This window comes from Sparus aurata, chromosome 8 (assembly GCF_900880675.1).
Source record: "Sparus aurata chromosome 8, fSpaAur1.1, whole genome shotgun sequence".
In the NCBI taxonomy this organism is placed as follows: domain Eukaryota; kingdom Metazoa; phylum Chordata; class Actinopteri; order Spariformes; family Sparidae; genus Sparus; species Sparus aurata.
In genome coordinates this window covers 28,738,715-28,745,239 of record NC_044194.1, presented here as the reverse complement: position 1 = coordinate 28,745,239, position 6,525 = coordinate 28,738,715, and the positions used below count along the sequence as shown (strand labels likewise).

Genomic DNA, 6,525 nt, shown 5'->3' with positions numbered 1-6,525 from the left:
CTGAATAATACTGAAGTTATTGAATTTTTTGTAGTTTCTCTTTTCAGTGTTGCACTTTGTAGACGGTCCATGCGCCCTTGTCTCACAGCCGGCTGACCATACAGACCAGAGTTAATGTCCAGCCGCTCGTTTTGATTAACATACAGTTGTAGCTCGTTGTCTATCGTAGTACGGTAGAAAAGAGCCGTCAGTTGTGTTTTAACAACGTTGCACTTATGAGTTATTGATCCGGGAAGTTCGAATCTGTGAATATATTTCCAACTTTACCGGACTAAATCCTACCACATAAGTCAGTTACGTATCATCGTTACGCTGCGCTCGCTCGCTGTGCTGTAAGTTTCGTTCTTCTGTTTTGAGACGCTGCTGCTGTGTGAGAGGCTTTCACGTGAGATCATCGTGATGATGAGACTCCATCTGCGCGAACCGCGGATTCAATGAAGTTACTGTGAGTGACTACTGTGCACTCAGGTGGCTGTAATTAAAGGCAAGCTCGCTACGCTGACCAGGCCAGGGGCACAGAGGCCACAGAGGCCACTGTTGCACGGGGCAACGGCGGCCATGAAATTCCCTCCCTGCATGCAGTTAATGTCTTTATACTTAAACGTCATCTGATCGGCCTGATGTGATCTATTTTGAGAACTCCGATCAAAACCGATAGGGGCATTATCGGCCGATTGCCATCGGTTGCCGATCGATCGGTGCATCTCTAGTGAGAATTACTGGATTGCACTCCAGTATTCACGGATTTGGGGTCATCTTGATTGGCAGGAAGCCCAGGTAGCACAGGTGTGAATCTGTTATGATGGATGGAAAAAAAACACAAATAAATTCAAGTTAATAAAAGGAGTAGCAGTTAATTTGTTTCACATCCATTTGGATTAATGCAGTAATTTCAGTGTCATGGGTGTGATATGACTCCCTATTGACCATCTTTATAAGCATATTTTTAGGTAACTTGCATATTTTAACGGCATTTACACATAGCACAATAAAATAATCTAACATGATAATAAAATGCAATACATTAGCCTGAAACTAAATAAAACATATAAGTTATTCCTGGTCCACAGAGCACGACGACTTTCCTGCTCCCTCTCTGCCTCTGACTCTGTCTCAGATTCTCCTGCATCTTCTTCCTCTCCTTCTCCATCATCATCTTCTCCTATCACAGGCTGATACTCATCCTCCTCATCCTTTTCCTCATCTGAAAGCTCCAAATCTGAATCTCCCTCAACCATCCGGTATAGAATCCTCTCTGCTTCACTTCTTTCTCCTACAACAATGTGCAGTCATTAAATACATTAAAATGGTCCTGGTGTCCACTACAGTTGACATTCATTAAATGACTGTTATTTCAAAACAGAAATAATGAAACTGTTTTCAGATGTCAAAATCTTGTTATTCACATGTTTATGAACAAGAATATATATAATTATCATGATAAAAATAGCAATAAATAAAGAATATTTGACTTACCTCTCCTCTTTCCATAAAATGTGGTTGTTGGTATGGCGGCCATCTTGATAGAGGAAGAAAGTAAAGTTCCCAGCATGCAATCCCACAACATGATACATCACTGGAAAGCCCAGGATGTCCTCTACAGAACACTATAGGGGTTGGTAGGGTAACTTCAAATACTTAAGGAAGATGCAGGTGAACAGCATGTCCATTATAAAGGACATAAATGAATGGGCCGGGTCTCAGGAGGATATGTTGTCTATCCAATGTTCTTTTTTGGATAAATGTAAATAATTACACACTAGTATTTTGTTTTTTTGTGAATATGTACAGTATCGCTTATTATGAATTGTCTTAAACACATTTTAAACATTCCAAAATTTCGTAACACAAGAACAGAACACAAACAAAACATTATAATTAAAACTTATTTACAAGCCGCTCAAAAAGTGAGAGGTATCTCTCTGCCCTGTCTGCCGCTGCCCTCTCCCTCTCCTCCTCCCTCACCAAGGCCTCTCTCTTTCTCTCATCCTCTCTCTCTGCTTGTTTTTTTAAAAAGTCCATCAGTTCACTCTTTCTCTTCCTCTTTCTTCCTGTCCTCCTCTCCTCTCTCCCGTCCTCTCCTGCCTCTTCCTCTGCAGTAGAGGTAGAGGCCGGGGTGCTGACCACGCCACCTGGTGTGGCACTGGCTACAACCAGGGGCGGATTGATAGCATGCTGCCCCTGGAGTGCAGCGTCCATCAGGCTGTACCACTGCCAGGACTTTGGAACTGCCAGGAGCCCCCCCACCTGAGGATCTAAGGCTGTGAACTGGCTCATATGGGGTCAACATTTCTGTTATATAGCTTGGAGCCAGGCCAAGACGAGCTTTAAAAGTGATCAGTAAAATCTTAAAATCAATTCTAAAACGAACAGGGAGCCAATGAAGAGAAGCTAAAACTGGGGTGATGTGATGTCGTCTGTTAAAACCTGTGAGAAGCCTAGCTGCGGCGTTCTGGACCAGTTGGAGGTGGGAAAGAGACTTTTGATTTATGCCGGAGAGGAGGGAGTTACAGTAGTCTAGTCTGGAGAAAATGAATGCATGAATGACTTTTTCCAAATCAGAATGAGAAAGTATCGGTTTGATTTTGGAGATGGTTCTGAGTTGGAGGTAGCAGGACTGGACAACTGTTTTAATGTGTTTGTCGAAGGTGACTCCCAGGTTTCTAGCAGCGGGTTTAATGTTGCTGGAGAGTGGACCAAAGTTTTCTTTTTAAATAGGAGAGTTACCCCTTGTTGAAAAGTTTATTGTCATATTCCTCATGTTTTCCCTCCCAATAAACCTCATGCTTTCCTACAGTCAAGGGGAAAAAAAAAATGCTTCAGGACAGGGTACAGAGTCCCCTACCCTAACCGAAACCCAAGCCGCGCAGCACTCAGATGACAGCTCAGTGATAACACAACAGCAGAGTGACTGGAATGTCAGCCGTCTCTTACATGTACATCTGCAGCAGCTGAATTATTTATTATTACAATTGTAACCCTAGCAAGGGGAGAGAACCCGCTGGAGAAGGCAGAAAAACATGACAAAAAGAGGCAACGCTTAGGATTGATAAACAGCTGTAAACGTGGAAAACACTTGCGCACAGAAATGGGAAGTTTGGATGGAGGGTGGACGGTGGTACGTTACGGAGGGAGATGCCGACGCACCTACCAGCCCCATTGGGATATTGCGGGTAAGTACGACGGGGAAAGGAGAGTGTACTTCCTGTCGCCTTTAGGGGGGAGACTACCCCGTGGATTTTAACAACCATTTTAAACCAGAAGGAAAGCTTATCTCGCTATAAAAGCACGTAACCTCTGTCTGTCTGTCTGTCTGTGTGTGTTCCTCAAATATCTCTACGGATCAGGATCAGACTGACCTGAGAGTTTCAACATGGCTGCTGCGTGGTTCAAGGGTGTGCTATTTCGCATTTGTTTGGACTGCAATGACCCCGTAATGCAATGAATTATTTCATAAATGCTTTACAAATTCCATGAGCATTGTCCACCGGAGCCACCACAGTCACGTGCGCACCAGAGCCAATCACTGCAGAGCCCACCGCGACCCCCCATCTTATGAAACAAGCAGATTTATACCTGCAGCGGCGCGAGCTGGACCGGGATTTTGCCGGCGATTCGGTCCCGTTCAGTTCTGTGCATCTAAACTGACTGTTGTGGATTAATGAGACTAAACGAGTCCGGACCGAGTCTGTTCTCGGGGGAGATCCGGAAGAGATCCGGAGATGCGCGGACAACAAAGTGGAATCGGAATCTGTGGATGTTCGTGTGTAGCTAGCTGCTAGCTGCTAGCCACTAGTCAACCTACAGGGCTCACCTCCCGAGGCGACCGGACCCACCAGCACGTTCAAAACCGGACTTATGGTAAATAATGTACGCCACGCTTTTTCGCAAACATTGCCGTCACGTTTGCTTTGTGTCTGGTGCAGAAGAAACGGTAAAAACAGGCTTTTGTCACAAAAGTGTCCAAGCAGCAAGTTTGGTTGTTGAGGAACAGGAAGTTGTGGGAGGGATGTAGGCAGATGAATGACAGGACAGTCGGTGTATAGACAACGATATTGAGAGTTGAGAGATTTGTGACATTCAGCGTGTCTGGAGTGTATAGTTAGTGTGTTATGTAGTGTTTGGTGTAGTGTGTTAAGTGTGTAGTGGAGTCGGTTTTTTGTTTAATGAGTCAAAACAATGAGAAGATGCTGAATGTGGAGCAAGCAGTGCAGCTCTTCATTCAGCTGGAGGGAGCTAAGGCAGACCTGAGCATTGTCTGCATTTAAATGTAAATAGTTACATATAACTTCGTACATTTTTTTAATGTATGCACATATTTAGCAAACAACAATTTATATTTGCATTATAAGTAAAAAAAAAAAAAAAAAAGGTTTTTTAAACATATTTGTGGTTTTCACAGTAAAAAAATCTAACATTTTCTACTCGGATTTTATGTTTTTTTTTTTTTTTGTGATTTTAGGTCCATTGTGTACGGAAGAGGATTAGGGCCACATGTGAATTTTTTTTTAGTTCTGACTTTAAAGTCAAAATTCTGAGAAAAAAGTCAGAATTCTGAGATTAAAGTCAGAATTCTGACTTTTTTCTCAGAATTCTGAGATTAAAGTCAGAACTAAAAAAAAATTTACATGTGCAGACTTCTAACTTTAATCTCAGAATTCTGAGAAAAAAGTCAGAATTCTGACTTTAATCTCAGAATCTCAGAATTGACATCTTTAATCTCAGAATTCTGATTTTTTTCTCAGAATTCTGACTTTAAAGTCAGAACTAAAAAAAAAATTCACATGTGGCCCTAATCGTCTTCCGTAATTGTGTTAATACAGTAAAAAATAACTGTACAGTCACACATGTGAGGTTGTGCTGAAAATAATGACACCAAGTAAATAGTTTTTAGGGTGAAATATAATAGCAAAATCAAAAATAGTCCAAAACGGCCAATTATACCCTGGAATATCGGATTTCACAACAAACCTAAATATCCCTGATGTCCCACCTTCAAACACAGCCTCATTTGGCCAGCCATGAAAAAGCTTCTTAACCTCCCACTTTTCTATAGGAACACATATTTCCTACGGGCAATGCACTAGTTTTCTTAAATTTCTGAAAACTACAGGATTCCTGGGAGTAAGTAATGTTTTGTAGTTTTTATACAAGTCAAGCCAGTTAGCACAAAAGCTGTGTCTGAAATTTGTTCCTGCTAGCTAGCTAGCTAAGCCAAGTCAGCATATGGTTTTGGTTTTCCTCTGAAGTGTCAATTAATGAAATCATCTGTTCTGACTTTTTTTTTTCTAAAGCACTTCAGGTGAGCCATGACACTGCAGACATTCTCCCTCCCTTTCCCTGAAACCCGCTTCATCAGAGCTGGTTGTTGATTAATTGATGAATCTATCAATTCAAAATCAGAGGAGGCAGCAGCTACAGGCAAGACGGACATGGTTGTTCAGCCTTACAGCCTCTCATTTGTACTTACCCTGTTACGCTGTTCGTCTCTTCTTCAGTTCTTCTCTGTATTTAGTCTTTGTTCTCCCTGTACTCCTTGTCAGTTTTCCGGGAAGGAAATGTCAAGCCAATCTGTGCAGATTCCTAGTATTTGTATAGTTTATATACATTTAAGGTGAAGCCTGTCACTTTTTTTCAAGTGAGCATGCTGAGAGGAATTGGGATTCAAGGTGAAGTGCATCCTGGGAGAGTACAGGACATGGACAAAGAGGTGGGGGAAAATGAAGATTCAGCCTCCCTCCACACAAGCTCACTACTTAGACTGTAAATAAGTTTGTTTTGTAATAAAGTTTTTTATTTTAAAAAAATGTCTGCACCATGAGTACAGTCCAATGACATGTCATTTTCCTGTTGTCACGGTCAGTGTTGCCACAGTAACCTTGAAAAAGTAATCTGAAAACCGATTACTGATTTTGATGTCGTGTTTTGGAGCTTGATAGTAATTTGTCGCCAGCACAGAGTTTACAATGAGCCTTAATATTCTTATCTTTAGCTGTCACAAACTCAAAATAATGACTATATCTCCAGCTAGAAAACATGCATCTGTCTCCTCCCTCCTTTGTTGTTTGTGTCGCTGCGTGGTGTGACACGTGAATTGTCGTCATGCTGAAAACGTGACTTGTCGCGTACGTGACATCACTCCCCAAGACGCAAGAAGAAAGCAAAAATACCAATTTTTGCGAAGGAAAATGACAAAAATAATAGTAACGCGTAGTGACTTGAATACGTAACTTTAATATGATTACTGGTTTGGAAATATTAACGCGTCTATTAATATAGATTACTTGTTACTGGTTACTTACAGTAATGCGTTACTAAGAACACAATTACAGTACACACAACAACAAAAACACTAATCATAATTATAGAGAGGCAAAAATGTCTCTGCCTCTGCTTCTTCCTCCTTGGGCTTTGGGTAGGGGGCATGGCCTGGTGGGGGGTCTGGCTGACACCTGAGGTTGCAGAGGTTGCTGGGGTGGCCTGATGCAACAAGCCGTAGTTCCGGAGACGCATTACATTCTACAA

The 6,525-nt window shown here is 41.9% G+C and overlaps 1 long non-coding RNA gene across 1 annotated transcript; it reads left to right on the top strand.

Annotated features, from left to right (window-relative positions):
• The first annotated feature begins 5,001 nt into the window (after positions 1–5,001).
• On the top strand, positions 5,002–5,696 carry LOC115586388 (uncharacterized). Its single transcript, XR_003984873.1, has 3 exons — positions 5,002–5,124; positions 5,295–5,302; positions 5,640–5,696. It is a non-coding gene; the product is annotated as an uncharacterized LOC115586388 (long non-coding RNA).
• Positions 5,697–6,525: the final 829 nt, after the last annotated feature.